Here is an 18,815-nt window from a genome sequence, read left to right as displayed (position 1 = left end):
GACTAGAGATCTCTTCAAGAAAATTAGAGCTACCAAGGGAACATTTCATGCAAAAATGGACTCAATAAAGGACAGAAATGGTATGGACCTAACAGAAGCAGAAGATATTAAGAACAGGTGGCAAGAATACACAGAAGAACTGTACAAAAACCATCTTCATGACCCAGATAATCACAATGGTGTAATCACTCACCTAGAGCCAGACATCCTGGAATGTGAAGTCAAGTGGGCCTTAGAAAGCATTGCTATGAACAAAGCTAGTGGAAGTGATGGAATTCCAGTTGAGCTATTTCAAATCCTGAAAGATGATGCTATGAAAGTGCTGCACTCAACATGCCAGCAAATTTGGAAAACTCAGCAGTGGCCACAGGACTGGAAAATGTCTGTCTTAATTCCAATCCCTAAGAAAGGCAATCCCAAAGATTGCTCAAACTACCACACAATTGCACTCATCTCACACACTAGTAAAGTAATGCTCAAAATTCTCCAAGCCAGGCTTCAGCAATACATGAACCGAGAACTTCCAGATGTTCAAGCTGGTTTTAGAAAAGGCAGAGGAACCAATGATCAAATTGCCAACAACCACTGGATCATCGAAAAAGCAAGACAGTTCCAGAAAAACATCTACTTCTGCTTTATTGACTATGCCAAAGCCTTCAACTGTGTGGATCATAACAAACTGTGGAAAATTCTGAAAGAAATGGAAATACCAGACCACCTGACCTGCCTCTAGAGAAACCTGTATCAGGTCAGGTGGCAACAGTTAGAACTGGAAATGGAAAGACAGACTTGTTCCATATAGAAGAATGAGCATGTCAAGGCTGTATATTGTCACCCTGCTTATTTAACTTATATGCAGAGTACATCATGAGAAATGCTGGGCACAAGCTGGAATCAAGATTGCCGGGAGAAATATCAATAACCTCAGATAAGCAGTTGACACCACCCTTATGGCAGAAAGTGAAGAGGAACTAAAGAGCCTCTTGATTAAAGTGAAAGAGGAGAGTGAAAATGTTGGCTTAAAGCTTAACATTCAGAAAAGTAAGATCATGGCATCTGGTCCCATCACCTCATGGGAAATAGATGGGGAGACAGTGGAAACAGTGTCAGACTTTATTTTTTTGGGCTCCAAAATCACTGCAGATGGTGATTGCAGCCATGAAATTGAAAGACGCTTACTCCTTGGAAGGAAAGTTATGACCAACCTAGGCAGCATATTAAAAAGCAGAGACATTACTTTGCCAACAAAGGTCCTTCTGGTCAAGGCTATGGTTTTTCCAGTGGTCATGTTTGGATGTGAGAGTTGGAGTGTGAAGAAATCTGAGTGCCGAAAAGTTGACGCTTTTGAACAATGGTGTTGGAGAAGACTCTTGAGAGTCCCTTGGACTGCAAGGATATCCAACCAGTCCATCATTAACGAGATAAGTCCTGAATGTTCATTTGAAGGACTGATGCTGAAGCTGAAACTCCAGTACTTTGGCCACCTCATGTGAAGAGTTGTGTCATTGGAAAATATCCTGATGCTGGGAGGGATTGGGGGCAGGAGGAGAAGGGTCGACAGTGGATGAGATGGCTGGATGACATCACTGAATCGATGGGCACGAGTTTGAGTGAACTCCGGGAGTTTCTGATGGACAGGGAGCCCTGGCATGCTGCAGTTTATGGGGTCGCAAAGAGTTGCACATGACTGAGCGACTGAACTGAACTGAACTATCTGCTTGGTGTGACTTTGGGCAGCCTGTATGTTGATGCTCAGGGCTATGTTCCTGCGTTGCTGGAGAATTTGTGTGGTATGTCTTGCTCTGAAACTTACTGGCTCTTGGGTGGTGATTGGTTTCAGTGTGGGTATGGAGGCTTTTGGATGATCTCTTATTACTTAATATTCCCTGTAGTCAGGAGTTCTCTGGTGTTCTCAGGTTTTGGGCTTAAGTCTCCTGCCTCTGGATTTCAGTCTTATTCTTCCAGTAGCCTCAAGACTTCTCCAACTATACAGCACTGATAAAACTTCTAGGTTAATGGTGAAAAGATTCTCCACAGTGAGGCACACCCAGAGAGGTTCACAGAGTTACACGAAGAAGAGCAGAGGTAGGAAGGAGATAGAGATGAGCAGGAGGAGAAAAAGGGGGACTCAAGAGGAGAGAGACAGATCTACGCAGTACTCTGTTACCTAAGTGTTCTCCGTAGCCCAGAAAACCCACAGAGATTCACAGAATTGGAATGAGAAGAGAAGGGGGAGGGAGGAAATAGAGGTGATCTGGGTGAGAAAAAGGTGAGTCAAAAGGGGGAGAGAATAATCATCACACTCCTGAGTAAAAATGGGTACTGACTATTGAATTCTTAAATGTCCAAAATTGATATCAAATACTGAAAAACAAAAATTAAAAATCTAGAGTAGAGGTTAGACTCTTAAAAACTCAAAAACAAAAACAAAAACACACAAAATTTAAGAAATATATATGAAGTTCACTTTAAAAATAGGGTCTTTTTTTTTTTCAAGGTTATAGTGGCTTATGAAAATGAAAATCCAGGAGTAATAGAGGAGTAATAGAGAACTTTAAAAAAATAAAAGAAAAAAATTAAAAAAAAACAAACAAAAAATTTTTTTAATTAAATAAAAAAAAATAGTAAAAATATATCTAGGAATTTCTCTGGAGCTGTTGTGGGCAGTGAGGGTTTGGTTCTGTGTCAGATAGCTCCTTGTTCCAGCTTACACTTCTCGATATCTATAGGCCCCTTCCGGTGTAGTCAGCGTTAACTACAGGGATTTTAATCTGTTGCACCGGTCACTTCTGAAATGGTTCCCTTTGTTTATCTGGCTTCTGTTTGCCGGTCTCTTCAGTGTCTAATTTCCGCCCTGACACAAGTGGGCGGAGGTGGTCTCTTCTTTAGGTTCACTTGTTCAGTAGTGCTGCGGGGAGGGAGGGGCGCTGCAGACAAATATCACTGGCCTGTGTGGGGAGCACTCGGAGTGTTCCGGCCACACTGGGTTTGCCCCCACTCACGGCGTGTGCGCTTTCCCCGTCTACACTGCTTAGGCTCCAGGTTGCTCTCCAGGGAGCGGGCCCTGAATTGTGTGCACTTTCCAGGCCTAAGGCACTCAGGTTCCAGTTTTCAGGCACTCCACAAAAGCGCAGACTCGGTTGGGCCTGCGTTTTGTGCCTTCCCCAGCTCGAGCAGCTCAGGCAGCCAGGAGCTTGAGGAGCGCACTCTCCCCAGGTGTTGTGCGCCTTCTCCCCTCCGCAGTCCCAGCCTCAGTTTCCGTGCCCTCCGGTCGGGTGCGCCTTGTGTCTGTTCTGGGGAGCTGGTCTCTAGCTGCGACCCTCCCAGCGGATGTCAGCCATCCAGAATCTCAGGAAGTATTTGGTTAGAGACTGGAAACCTGTTTGCAGTTTGATAGGGGATTCGGTCTCTGGGGCCGAGTTTGCCCCTTTCCCCTCCCCCCTGCCTCCTGCCTCCAGCGGGGGATGGGCCAGTCTGCAGCCGGCTAGCTCTTCTCTGTAATTGCTCGGTCCTTCCTTTGTTCTGCGAATGGTCCCGCAGTGGTTAGCAGTTTTCGCCCGTTAAATTTTCTCTTTCTTTCTTGCTATCCCAGAGGTTAAGTTGCTATCTCGCGTTAGTTCCCTCCGATTGCCCTCAGGGCATTCAGGCCCGGTCCTTACCCTAAGCAATGCCACCCGCTCCTCTCCGTTCAGCCCCCACTTGCTGGTGGCTGATGTGAGCATCTGGGGTACTTTTCTGCTGGGAGTTGCTTTTAGGCATGTAATCTGTGGGTTTTATTTATTTTTCCTCCTGGTTAGGTTGCCCTCTGAGATTCGAAAACTTCCCCCAGACCCGCCAGTGAGAGGGTTTCCTGGTGTGTGGAAACTTCCTCTATTAAGACTCCCTTCCTGGGATGGGTCTCCATCCCTAACTCTTTTGTCTTTCTTTTTATCTCTTATATTTTGTCCTACCTCCTTTTGAAGACAATGGGCTGCTTTTCTGGGCGCCTGATGTCCTCTGCTAGTGATCAGAAGTTGTTTTGTGGAGTTTGCTCAGTGTTCAAAAGTTCTTTTGATGAATTTGTAGGGGAGAAAGTGGTCTCCCAGTCCTATTCCACTGCCATCTTCCATTTATTTTTTAAAAAACAATTTTATTTGTTTATTTTTGGCTCTGCTGGTTCTTCACTGCTGCATGTGGGTGGTCTCTTGCTGTGGAAAATGGGCTCTAAGCACATGGGCTTCAGTAGTTGCAGTGCATGGACTTAGTAATTGAGACTCATGGACTCAAGAATGGGCTCAGTAGTTGTGGCACATGGGCTTAGTTGCCCCATAGCATTGGAATCTTCTGTTAGGTCCATACCATTTCAGTCCTTTATTGTGCTTATCTTTGCATGAAATATCCCCTTGGTATCTCTACTTTTCTTAAAGAGATCTCTAGTCTTTCCCATTCTATTGTTTTCCTCTATTTCTTTGCATTGATCACTGAGGAAGACTTTCTTATCTCTCCTTGCCATTCTTTGGAACTCTGCATTCAAATGGGCATATCTTTCCTTTTCTCCTTTGCCTCTAGCTTCTCTTCTTTTCTCAGCTACTTTTAAGGCCTCCTGAAGCAACCATTTTGCCTTTTTGCATTTCTTTTTCTTGGGATCGTCTTGGTCACTGCCTCCTATACGATGTCACAAACCTCCATCCATAGTTCTTCAGGTACTCAGTCTATCAGATCTAATCCCTTGAATCTATTTCTCACTTCCACTGTATAATCATAGGAGAATTGATTTAGGTCATACCTGAATGGTCTAGTGGTTTTCCCTACTTTCTTCAATTTAAGTCTGAATTTGGTGATAAGGAGTTCATGATCTGAGCCTCAATCATCTCCTGGTCTTGTTTTTGCTGACTGTATAGGATTTCTGCATCTTTGGCTGCAAAGACTTAATCAATCTGATTTCAGTATCGACCATCTGGTGATGTTCATGTGTAGAGTCTTCTCTTGTGTTGTTGGAAGAGGGTGTTTGCTATGGCCAGCGCATTCTCTTGGCAAAACTCTATTAGCCTTTGCCTTGCTTCATTTTGTACTCCAAGGCCGGACTTGCCTGTTACTCCAGGTATCTCTTCACTTTCTACTTTTGCATTTCAGTCCTCTATAATGAAAAGGACATCTTTTTTGGGTGTTAGTTCTAGGACGTCTTGGAGGTCTTCATAGAACCACTGAACTTTAGCTTCTTCAGCATTACTGGTCGGGGCATAGAGTGGGATTATTCTGATATTGTATAGTTTGCCTTGGAAATGAACAGAGATCATTCTGTCGTTTTTGAGATTGCATCCAAGTACTGCATTCAAGGACTCTTTTGTTGACTATGAGGGCTACTCCATTTCTCCTAAGGGATTCTTGCCCACAGTAGTAGATTTAATAGTCATCTGAATTAAATTCACCCATTCCAGTCCATTTTAGTCGCTGATTCCTAAAATGTTGATGTTCACTCTTGCCATCTCTGTTTGAGCACTTTCAATTTGCCTTGATTCATGGACCTAACGTTCCAGGTTCCTATGCAATATTGCTCTTTATAGCATCCAACTTTACTCCAACACCAGTCACATCCACAACAGGGTGTTGTTTTTGCTTTGGCTCTGTCTCTTTATTCTTTCTTAAGTTATTTTTCCACTCTTCTCCAGGAGCATATTGGGCACCTACTGACCTCTGGAGTTCATCTTTTAGTGTCCTATCTTTTTGCCTTTTCATAGTGTTCATGGAGTTCTTAAGGCAAGAATACTGAAGTGGTTTGCCATTCCCTTCTCCAGTGGGCCACGTGTTGTCAGAACTCTCTACCATGACCTGTTCGTCTTAAGTGGCCCTACCCGGCATAACTCATAGTTTCATTGAGTCAGACAAGGCTGTGGTCCACGTGATCAGATTGGTTAGTTTTCTGTGATTGCAGTTCTCATTCTGTCTGCCCTCTGATGGAGAAGGATAAGAGGCCCGTGGAAGCTCCCTGATGGCAGAGACTACCTGAGGGGGAAACTGTGTCTTGTTCTGATGGACAGGGCCGTGCTCAGTAAATCTTTAATCCAATTTTCTGTTGGCGGGTGTGGCTGTGTTCCCTCCCTGTTGTTTGACTTGAGGCCAAATTATGGTGGAGGTAATGAGGATAATGGAGACCTCCTTCAAAAGGTCCTATGCACACACTGCTTTACTGAGTGCCCCCAACCCCGCAGCAGGCCACCACCCACCCATGCCTCCACTGGAGACTCCTGGACACTCACAGGCAAGTCTGGATCAGTCTCTTGTGGGGTCACTGCTCCTTTCCCCTGGGTCCCTGTGTGCACAAGGTTTTGTTTTTGCCCTCCAAGAGTCTGTTTCCCCAGTCCTGTGTAAGTTCTGGTGGCTCTATGGTGGGGTTAATGGTTAAGCCCTCCAAGAGGGCTTGTGCCATACCCAGGTCTACTACACCCAGAGCCCTGCCTCTGCAGCAGCCCACTGATGACCATTACCTCCACAGGAGACACTCAAACACAGTTCTGGCTCAGTCTCTGTGGGGTCTCTGGGCCTGTCTTGCTGAGGCTTCTTCTATGTCCTTGGATGTGGGGTATCTTTTTTTGGTGGGATCCAACATTTTCCTGTTGATGGTTGTTCAGCAGTGAGTTGTAATTTTAGAGTTCTCTCAGGAGAAGATGAGCACATGTCCTTCTCCACCATCTTGGTCTTGGCCAAAAGTTAGGCATGTAGCAAAGGCAATGCTGAGGGACAGGGTCACAGAGAAATTCACTGGGAAAAACTTGTCTGCTTTAAATCCATCAAGGCCATCCAAATGAAGGGAAAACTCAGCAATGGTTCCAGGAAAAGAAAACTGGATCAGGATGGAAAAAGATATCTTCCCACAGTTGGGACAGCAGATGACAATGGAGGTGGGCCCAGATCAAATTCAACCAAAGGTGTGACACTTAGGTCCCTTGTAGGAGTCCATATGGTATTAGTATTAAGAGGCATCATGACAAAAGGATATTAGTAGCCACTAAGTCGTGGGTCCTGTGGATGAGTCTTAGGATCCAAAAAGTGTACCTCTTGTATTTAGACAATTGCTTTGGAAAAATTACTAAGTGAAGGAATCCAGTCTCAAGTGCTGCACACTGTACAACCTTATTAGACATTTATTTATTAGAGATACCAAGGTAACATTTCATGCAAAGATGTGCACAATAAAGGACAGAAATGGTATGGACCTAACAGAGACAGAAAATATTAAGAAGAGGTGGCAAGAATACACAGAAGAACTATATAAAAGAGAATTCCTTAACCCAGGTAATCATGATGGTGTGATCACTCACCTAGAGCCAGACATACTGGAATGCAAAGTCGAGTGGACCTTAGGAATCATCACTTTGAACAAAGCTAGTGGAGGTGATGAAATTCCAGTTGAGTAATTTCAAATCCTAAAAGATGATTCTGTGAAAGTGCTGTACTCAATATGCCAGCAAATTTGGAAAACTCAGAAGTGGCCACAGGACTGGAAAAGGTCAGTTTTCATTCCAGTCCCAAAGAAAGGCAATCCCAAAGAGTGCTCAAACTACTGCACAATTGCACACATCACATCTCACACACATCTCACACACTAGCAAAATAATTCTCAAAATTCTCCAAGCCAGGCTTCAACAGTTTGTGAACTGTGAAATTCCAGATGTTCAACCTGGATTTAGAAAAGGCAGAGGAACTTAGAGATCAAATTGCCAACATCCATTGGATTATTGAAAAAGCAAGAGAGCTTGAGAAAAATATCTATTTCTGCTTTATTGACTATGCCAAAACCATTGACTGTCTGGATCACAGCAAACTGTGGAAAATTCTTCAAGAGATGAAAACACCAGGCTACCTGACCTGCTTCCTGAGAAACCTGTATGCAGGCTAGGAAGCAACAGTTAGAAATGGACATGGAACAACAGACTGGTTCCAAATAGGGAAAGGAGTATATCAAGGCTGTATATTGTCACCCTGCTTATTTAACCTATATGCAGAGAACATCCTGAGAAATGCCACATTGGATGAAGCACAAACTGGAATCAAGTTTGCCAGGAGATATATCAATAACTTTAGATATGCAGATTACACCACCCTTATGGCAGAGACTGGCATCACCGGCTCAATGGACATGAGTTTGTGTAAGCTCTGGGAGTGGTGATGGACAGGGAAGCCTGGCCTTCTGCAATCCGTAGGGTCACAAAGAGTTGGACGTGACTGAGCAGCTGAACTGAACTGATTGGAATCTTCCTGGAGCAGGGATCAAACCCATGTCCCCCGCACTGGAAAGCAGATTCTTAAACACTGGACCGTGACGGAAGGCCCTACCTTTTATAGTGGGACTCTTCTATGCCAGCTGTAGGCCTGAAGAGTATCAGCAAGTTTTATTTTGAAAGAGGTCACAGTCTATAATTCTAGAGTAAACAACAAGTTTAAATATATCGTTGAGGTAACTATGCATTTATTTGATTTGCAAGTAATTTATTATTACCTACAATGGTGAAGGATACCAAACAGACACAAATGAAATCTGTAACTTTCCGGAACAAACTTTGCATTGTATATATTCACTCGATTGTGTTTGAAGAAAAATCATGCCATAATATAATCTTTGTTTCTGTTCGAATTTTGTTATTTGGCACAAATATGGCGGATTGCTTTTGAATTAGAGTCTGCTGTTTTTTTCCTTGTACTGGATTCAAAAATGGTATAAAAAATGTAACATTTCAAAATAATATAATTTATCTCCCAAATCAGAATATGCTAAAGTGATAAATCTACTAAGAAATGTAAGAGGAACGATATTTTTTAAAAAAGCATTATTATTTTTAAACTGAAGTAGAGATAATTTACAATGCTATATACTAATTTGAGGTATAGAATACAGCAATTCAGTGTTTTATAGATTATACTCCATTTCAGTTCAGTCCAGTTTAGTCGCTCAGTCGTGTCCGACTCTTTGCAACCCCATGAATCACAGCACGCCAGGCCTCCCTGTCCATCACAAACTCTCGGAGTTTACTCAGACTCATGCCCATCGAGTCGGTCATGCCATCCAGCCATCTCATCCTCTGTCATCCCCTGCTCCTCCTGCACCCAATCCCTCCCAGCATCAGGGTCTTTTCCAATGAGTCAACTCTTCGCATGAGGTGACCAAAGTATTGGAGTTTCAGCTTCATCATCAGTCCTTCCAATGAACACCCAGGACTGATCTCCTTTAGGATGGATTGTTTGGATCTCCTTGCAGTCCAAGGGACTCTCGAGAGTCTTCTCTAACACCACAGTTCAAAAGCATCAATTTTTCGGTGCTCAGCTTTCTTTATAGTCCAACTCTCACATCCATACATGGCCACTGGAAAAACCATAGCCTTGACCAGATCGATCGTTGTTGGCAAAGTAATGTCTCTGCTTTTTTTTTTTTCTTATTCTTTTTCAATCCCATGAACTGTAGCCTATGAGGTTCCTCCATGTATGGAATTTTCCAGGCAAAAGTACTGGAGTGGGTTGCCATTTCCTTCTCCAGGGTGTCTCTGCTTTTTAATATGCTATCTAGGTTGGTCATAACTTTCCTTCCAAGGAGTAAGTGTCTTTTAATTTCATGGCTGCAATCACCATCTGCAGGGATTTTGGAGCCAAAAATAAATAAATAAATAAATAAAGTCAGCCACTGTTTCCACTATTTCCCTATCTATTTCCCATGAGGTGAAGGGACCAGATGCCATGATCTTAGTTTTCTGAATGTTAAGCTTTAAACCAATTTTTTCACTCCCCTCTTTCACTTTCATCAAGGGGCTTTTTAGTTCTTCCTCACTTTCTGCCATAAGGGTGGTGTGATCTGCATATCTGAGGTTATTGATATTTCTCCCAGCACTCTTGATTCCAGCTTGTGCCCAGCATTTCTCATGATGTGCTCTGCATATAAGTTAAATAAGCAGGGTGACAATATACAGCCTTGAAAATATACTCCTTTTCCTATTTGGAACCAATCTGTTGGTCCATGTCCAGTTCTAACTGTTGCTTCCTGACCTGCATACAGGTTTCTCAAGAGGCAGGTCAGGTGGTCTGGTATTGCCATCTCTTTCAGAATTTTCCACAGTTTATTGTGATCCACACAGTCGAAGGCTTTGGCATAGTCAATAAAGCAGAAGTAGATGTTTTTCTGGAACTCTTTTGCTTTTTCGATGATCCAGCAGATATTGGTAATTAGATGGTTGGTTCCTCTGCCTTTTCTAAAACCAGCTTGAACATCTGGAAGTTCTCGGTTCATGTATTGCTGAAGCCTGGCTTGGAGAATTTTAAGCATTACTTTACTAGCGTATGAGATGAGTGCAATTATGTGGTATTTAAAGTTATTATAAAATATTGGTCATATTACCTGTTCTGTCCTCCTCATTTCCTACTAGACTCCTTGTGGATCATTCTTTATAGCCTTGGTTGTAGAAGAGCTGTTTTATTAGTCTCCATAGTGACTTCAGTAAGAATAGTTCAATGTACTGTTGAACTTTAGACATGTTCCTGAGGGAAGGTGAGCCCAGTGTCTTCCTACTCCTCATCTTGATGTCTTCCTAAGAATGATAATTTGCAATAGAAGTTTTGTATAGTAGCCAAGGTCATCCTACAACTTGTTCTTTCTGTGATATGGAGAAGGAATGATTTAACTCAGTAACCACTGGTTACATGGTATTGGGGTAGGTACTGGACACAAAGAGGGGTAAGATTATTTTCTCCTCTATTTAACATCTAATTACCAGACTGTTTCCATGCTCAAAACTGGTATTTCTTTTCTCTTGTCTCAGAAATTGTGTTTATCCTATGGACTCACATTTCTTTACATCTATTATTTCCATATTTTATCTTCATCTAAATGTCCCAGTAGAATCCCAAAACTGTGTATACAATTGCCTTTTTGACATATACTTTTGATAATCTAACAGATATTTTATAATTAAGATGTTCAAAAAAACTTATGCTTACCAAAAGAGAAAGGGGAGGGGAGGGAAAACTTAGGAGTTTGGAATTAGCATAAATATTACTATATATAAGAAGTATATAAATACTTCTATATATATAAAATAGAAAACCAACAAGGACCAACTGTATTGCACAAGAAGCCATACTAAATATTTTGTAATAACCTATCAGGGAAAAGAATCTGAAAAACAAACAAACAAACAAACTATATATGTATAAGTGAATCAACTCTTTTTAGTTCTGTGCTTTCCTCTATTTCTTTGCAGTATTAATTTAAGAAGGCCTTATAGAAGGCCTTCTTATATCTGCTTGCTAGTCTGTGACCCATGGACTGTAGCCCACCAGGCTCCTCTGTCCATGGGATTCTTCAGGCAAGAATACTGGAGTGGGCAGACATTTCCTTCTTGAGGGGATCTTCCTGACCTAGGGATCGAACCTGGGTTTCCTGCACTGCAGGCAGATTCTTTACCATCTGAACCACCAGGGAAACCCCAGTTGGGTATATCTTTCCCTTTCTCCCTTGCCTTTCACTCCTCTTCTTTCCTCAGCTATTTGTAAAGCCACTCAGACAACCACTTTGCCTTCTTGCATCTCTATTTTGGGAGGACGGTTTTAGTCACTGCCTACTGTAAAATATTATGAACCACCATCCATAGCTCTTCAGGTACTCTGTCTAATAGATCTAATACCTTGAATCTATTTGTCAACTCCACTGCATAATCATTAGGGATATGACTTAGGTCACACCTGAATGACCTAGTGATTTTCCCTATTTTCTTAAATTCAAGCTTGAATTTTGAAATAAGAAACTCATGATCTGAGCCACAGTCAGTTCCAGGTGTTGTTTTCACTGACTCTGTAGAGCTTCTCCATCTTTGGCTGCAAAGAACACAAGAAATCTGACTGTGACTTGACCATCTGGTGATGTATATGTGTAGAGTCATCTCTTGGGTTGTTGAAAAATGGTGTTTAGTATGACCAGTGTGTTCTCTTGACAAAACTTCATTAGTCTTTGCCCTACTCCATTTTGTACTCCAAGGCCAAACTCTCTTGTTATTCTGGTATTTCTGGACTTCCTACTTGTGCATTTCAACCCCTTATGATGAAAAGGACATCTTTGTGTGTGTGTGTGTGTGTGTGTGTGTGTGTATTAGCTCTAGAAGGTCTTGTAGGTCCTCATAGAACTAGTCAGCTTCAGCTTCTTTGGCATCAGTATTGTGGCACAGATTTGGATTACTGTGATGATAAATAATTTGCCTTGGAAATGAACTGAGATCTTTCTGTTGTTTTTGAGTTTGCACATAAGTATTGTATTTCAGACTCTTTGTTGATTATGAGGGCTACTCCATTTCTTCTAAGGTATTCTTGCTCACAATAGTAGATATGATGGTCATTTGCATTAAATTCTTACACGAACAATGCAAAGAAATAGAGGAAAACAATAGAATGGGAAAGACTAGAGAGTTCCTCAAGAAAACTGAAGATATCAAGGGAACATTTCATGCAAGGATGGACATGATAAAGGACAGAAACAGTAAGGACCTAAGACAGGCAGAAGAGATTAAGAAGAGATGGCAAGAATACAGAGGAGAACTATACAAAAAAGGTCATAATGACCAAGATAACCATGATGGTGTTGTCACTCACCTAGAGCCAGGTAACCTGGAGTGTGAATTCAAGTGGATAGTAGGAAGCATTACTATGAACTAAGCTAATAGAGGTGATGGAATTCCGTATGAGCTACTTAACATCATAAAAGATGATGCTGTTAAAGTGCTGCACTCAGTATGTCAGCAAATTTGGAAAACTCAGCATTGGCGACAGGACTGGAAAAGGTCAGTTTTCATGTCAACTCCAAAGAAGGGCAATGTCAAAGAATGTTCAAACTACCACACAGTTGTGTTCATTTCACATACTAGTAAGGTAATGTCCAAAATCCTTCAACATAAGATTCAAGATCCTTCAAGAAAGACTTCAGCTGTACATGATACAAGAACTTCCAGATGTATAAACTGGGTTTCAAAGAGAAAGAGGAACCAGCGATCAAATTGCCAAAATTTGTTGCATCATGGAGAAAGCAAGGGAATTTGAGAAAGTCTTCTGCTTCATTGACTATGCTATAAAGCCTTTGACTGTGTCAATCATAACAAACTGTGGAAAATTCTTATAGAAATGGGTGTACCAGACCACCTTACCTGTCTCCTGAGAAACCTGTATGCAGGTCAAGAAGCAACAGTTAGAACCAAACATGGAACAATAGACTGATTCAAAATTGGGGAAGGAGTATGACAAGGCTGTATTGTCATCCTGCGTATTTAACTTATATATGAAGTACATCATGTGTAATGCCAGGCTGGATAAACCACAAGCTGAAATAAAGATTGCCGGGAGTAACATCAAGAATCTCAGATATGCTGATGATACCATTCTAGTGGCAGAAAGTGAAGAGGAACTAAAGAACTTCCTGATGAGAGTGAAAGAAGAGACTGAGAAAGCTGACTTAAAACTCAATATTTAAAAACTAAGATCATGGCAGTTGGTCCCATCATTCCATGGCAATTAGCTGGGGAAAACAAGGAAGCACTGCCAGATTTTATTTTCTTAGGTTCCAAGATCACTGTGAATGGTGACTGCAGCCATGAAATTAAAAGAAACTTGCTCCTTGAGAGAAAAGCTATAACAAACCTAGACAGCATATTAGAAAGCAGAGGCATCATTTTGCTGACACAGGTCCTTATAGTCAAAGCTATGATTTTTCAGTAGTCATGTATGGATGTGAGATTTGGACAGTAAAGAAAATTGAGTGCTGAAGAATTGATGCCTTCAAATTGTGGTGCTGAAGAAGACTTTTGAAAGTCTCTTGGATTGCAAAGAGATCAAACCAGTCAATCTTAAAGGAAATCAGTCCTGAATATTCATTGGAAGGACTGATGCTAAAGTTGAAGCTCCAATTATTTGACCACCTGATGCAAACAGCTGACTCATTGGAAATGACTCCGATGTTGCAAAAGATTGAAGGCAAAAGGAGAGGGGGGCAGCACAGATTGAGATAGTTCATTCACAGACTGAATGAACATGAACTAACTCTGGGAGATAGTGGAGGACAGAGGAGCCTGGTATGCTGCAGTCCATGGGATTGCAAAGAGTCGGACATAGCTTAGTGATTGAACAACAGCAACAAATAAGTAATCACTGTACTGTGCACTTGAAACTAATGCAACATTTAAATAAACTATATTTCAAAATATTTTATTTTCCCACTTATCAAAAAACCCATTTTTCCTGAGTAAATGGCATTATAATTCCTCTACGAGATAAGCAAATATCTAGAATTTGTTCTTGATCTTTTCCTTTTTCTCATGCTACACACCCATCTCTCACTATTCCAACGGAGTGTACCTCCAAACATCCTACATATTTATCTGTATATTTTCATTTGCATCTCACTGTGTGTATCTAAGGCACCACCATTCTTTGATACTTGGCCATAATTCCCTTTTCCCCCTGTTATGCATACATTCTCCTCTTATTAGCCAGAAGAATTTATTAACATATGTAAGCCTTATCATATAACTACCCAACTTTACATTGTGTAGAAATAAAAGCCAAATTCTGTTCTCTGTTCTGAAGGATTTTCCATGATATGGTGCCTGCCTACTTCTCCCATCATCTTATAATGCTCTTTCTTGCTTCCTGTGCTTCAGCCACATGGGCCCTCTCTTTTATTTAAACATGCCAAATTCATTACTCCCAGATGAACGTTGAACTCACTGTTGTGTTCTTTGGAGTTCTAGTCCCCCAGTTGTTCATGACTGATTCCTTATTATCATTCAGACTTTGACTTAAATGTGGCCTCCTCAGGGAAGCAATCTTCAGTCACACAATCTCTAAGAAGCACGTCAAATGCACCTTGTAATTCTCTTAAAAATCACCCAGCTTTATCTTCAACTTAGCCCTCATTGACATGTATGCTTTGTTATGTTTTCTTCTGTTTGCCCCTGTTAAGGTATTCTTGAGGTATTCTAAAATTCTTGAGAATGAGGATCAAGTCAATTTCATTAAAACCATCTCTTTCAGTCCTATCTTGTAATTTTATTAAGTGAGCCAAAAGTATTGAACTGTTTTAACAAAGGAATGGTATGCCGTGATTTGTATTTCAGAAGGATTATTTTTGCAGAAATTACTTGGGGAAGGAGTATGACAAGGCTGCATTGTCAACCCCCTCATTTAACTTATATACAGAGTACACCATGTGTAATGCCAGGCTGGATAAATCACAAGCTGAAATAAAGACTGCCAGGAGTAATATCAACAATCTCGGATATGCTGATGATACCATTCTAGTGGCAGAAAGTGAAGAGGAACTAAAGAGCCTCTCGATGGGAAGCAGGAATGAAGGAGGAGATGAATAGTAGGGAGGCTTTTGCATTTTTTCATTGGAAAAGGATCTGAAGTAGACCAGAGGTAATACGATAGGCACAAGAGAAATGCTTGAGGCATACATATTTAGCAAGAAAATCAGGAGAATTTAATATCAGATTGAGAGTGAGAAAAAGCTTAACATAACTGGTAGCATACTGTCTTATGTATCACTGTTGGTGCCAGAGAAAAAGAACAACATGTTTAAATAGGAATATGTTAAGATACATCTTGGATATGTTGGTTTTGGACATGCAGCTATAATATTTGGAGCAAATCAAGATATGTAGCAAAATATATAGAAACAGGAGAACAGAGTTCCTTATGTTTTAGAACACATAATATATTTTAAATGTAGAATAATCATTTATGAAAATTTGGGTGGTGGGATGTTTTATGCAAAGTCAATATGTTGATATTATAAATTATGACAATCATTACCGTGAATTGATCAGCTAGTTCAATTTTTGAAATAATTAGAAAAGCATTACACAAAATTAAAAAGAGCAGCATTTTAAATTGTCCTGGTGAGGCTTTAATGCTCCATTTTTGTTCTACAAAATAAGGTTCTAAATGCTGGAGTGGCTATAATGAGGTCTTACTGGTATTTTTGTTCTATTTTATTATTGCCTCCAGGCAGGCTATGAGCTTTATGAATTTTTAGTTCACCAGAGCAGATATTTAGGAAAGGAAGACTTTTTCTTTCTTATTAGTATTTAGTGCATTTTCCATACTTTAAAATTGATTTAAACTAACAAAACTACAGAAACTCCTTAGCAGGGCCTAAAAAATCACTTTATACTCAAGTTCAATATTATCTTCCATACTTCACTCTTTTATAGTTCTTTTTTTGGAGGGCTATTTGAAAATTCCCCAATACAGCATATTTTTATAACTACATATTTGCTTGAGCTGATTCCCTCTAGTTGCAAGGTCTTTCCTTTTCCTCGTTCAACTGCCTTCAAAATTCAGTTCAAATATCATGTCTGCTATGAGATCTTCCCCAATACCAACTACTTCCTATATCCCTGAAGGTTAGATCCTGTATAGTTTGTAACAAGAAACAAGGCCCCAGTTTCAAGATCAGCAGTGTCATGGGTAATTTGCAAAGAAAATTATAAAAAATAAAAATAAAAACAAACAAGAAACTCACATGAAATTCTCTAATATCCTAAGAGATTTTTTCTTCTTTCCAAATGTGAACCATCTTCACTGGGGAAAAAATAAAGCATAGAATATGGTCTCTTCAAAATTAATACATATCACCGGGTCTTTTCTGTTTATCTGAAATTTATCTAACGTTCATTTACTTGCCTTCATCATTACACCAAAACATTAGTTCAAACTACCATCAACTATTGCGTAGATTTCTGTAGTAATATTTTAAATGGATTCCCTGATTTATCACTTACTAACTTCAATCTGTTCTCTGGGACAGGGCTTGGCAAACAGAAGCCCAGTGGCCTATGTGAGCATGCTGCCTGTTTTTGTATGTCCTGAGAGTAAGATTAACTTTTGCACTTTCTATGGTTGGTAAAAAATTTCAAAGAAAAAGTAATAGTTTTTGACCCATGAAAATTGTCCAAAAATTAAATGTGGTGTCCACATTTAAAGCTTCCCATTGTTTGTGTCCCAGATCATATCTTTAATCAGTAGAAATAACGTTATTATCATAACAAGTATCCTTTTGGTGAAATTAAAATGTTCTTATTTAGGTAATGATGGACAGGTGGTTGAGATCACATATTTTGCTTTCTGTGAATCTTTAAGAGAAGCCACAGGGTAGACTGTGGGGATGAAGTAAAAAATGGCTTCTGTACCCCAATACTGAATTCTATGAGGCAGAGTTTTGGGTAAAGTAGAAAAGCATAGATTTATTGCTTTGCCATGCAAAGGGGGCCACATGGACTTGTTGTTCAGTTGCTCAGTTTTGTCTGACACTTTGCAGCCCCATGGACTGCAGCACACCAGGCTTCCCTTTCCTTCATTATCTCCCAGAGTTTGCTCAAACTCGTGTCTATTGAGTTGGTGATGCCATCCAACCATCTCATGCTCTGTCATCCCCTCCTCCTCCTGCCCTCAATCTTTCCCAGCATTAGGGTCTTTTCTAATGAGTTGGATATTCCCTTCAGGTGGCCAAATATTGGAGCTTCACCTTCAGCATCAGTCCCTTCATTGAATATTCCTTTGAATTGAAGAAATTCCATTTAAATCTCTTTAGGATTGACTGATCCCCTTGTAGTCCAAGGGACTCTCAAGAGTCTTCTCCAACACCATAGTTCAAAAGCATCAATTCTTCAATGCTCAGCCTTCATTCTGGTCCAACTCTCACATCCATACATGGCTACTGGAAAAACCATAGCTCTGACTATATGGACTTTTGTTGGCAAAGTAATATCTCTGCTTTTTAATATGCTGTCTAGGTTTGTCATAGCTTTTATTCCAAGGGGCAAGTGTCTTTTAGTTTCATGACTGCAGTCACCATCCACATTGATTTTGGAGCCCAAGAAAATAAAGTCTGTCACTGTTTCCATTGTTTCCCCATCTTTTTGCCATGAAGTGATGGGACCTGATGCCTTGATCTTTGTTTTTTGACGGTTGAATTTTAATTCAACTTTTTCACTCTCCACTTTCACTTTCTTCAAGAGGCTCTTCAGTTCCTCTTCACTTTCTGCCATAGTGGGGGTGTCACCTGCATATCTGAGGTTACTGATATTACTCCCGGCAATCTTGATTCCAGCTTGTGCTTCATCCAGCCCGGTGTTTAGCATGATTTACACTGCATATAGATTAAACAAACAGGGAGACAATATATATCCTTGATCTACTCCTTTCCCAGTTTGGAACCAGTCCATTGTTCCATGTCTGGTTCTAATTGTTACTTCTCAACCTGCATACAGGTTTCTCAGGAGGAAGATAAAGTGGTCTGGTAGTCCCATCTCTTTAAGAATTTCCCACAATAAACTAATACCCTTAAAACTATGTGTCCCAACCTGGAGGGGGAAATAAGGAGTTTTATAATAATAGCTCAAAGAGAGAGTGATCAGTTTGTGGACATTCTTCTCATTCATTGCTGGTGAGGTAAGTGAGAGTTCACATCATCAGTCTTCTGGTTCCAGTGGTCTAGGGGGCCTGTGAATAGCACAGTGCATGATGTTAGTTGCTCAGTCACTTCCAACTCTTTGCGACCCCATGGACTGTAGCTGGCCAGGCTCTTCTGTCCATGGAATTCTCCAGGCAAGAATACTGGAGTGGGTTGCTATTTCCTTCTCCAGGAGAACTTCCCAACCCAGGAATCGAACCTGGGTCTCCTGCATTGCAGGCAGATTTTTTTTTTTTTTTTTTTTTTTTACCATCTGTGCCACCAGGGAAGCCCTGTGAATAGCACATAATCTGGTGGGTGTTTCAATGTCTGCAAAACCCCTCAAAGTTATTATTAT

The sequence above is a fragment of the Cervus elaphus genome, chromosome 1 (genome assembly GCF_910594005.1).
Source record: "Cervus elaphus chromosome 1, mCerEla1.1, whole genome shotgun sequence".
Lineage (NCBI taxonomy): Eukaryota > Metazoa > Chordata > Mammalia > Artiodactyla > Cervidae > Cervus > Cervus elaphus.
The sequence above is the reverse complement of the archived record's forward strand: the minus strand, read 5'-3'. Positions refer to the sequence as shown.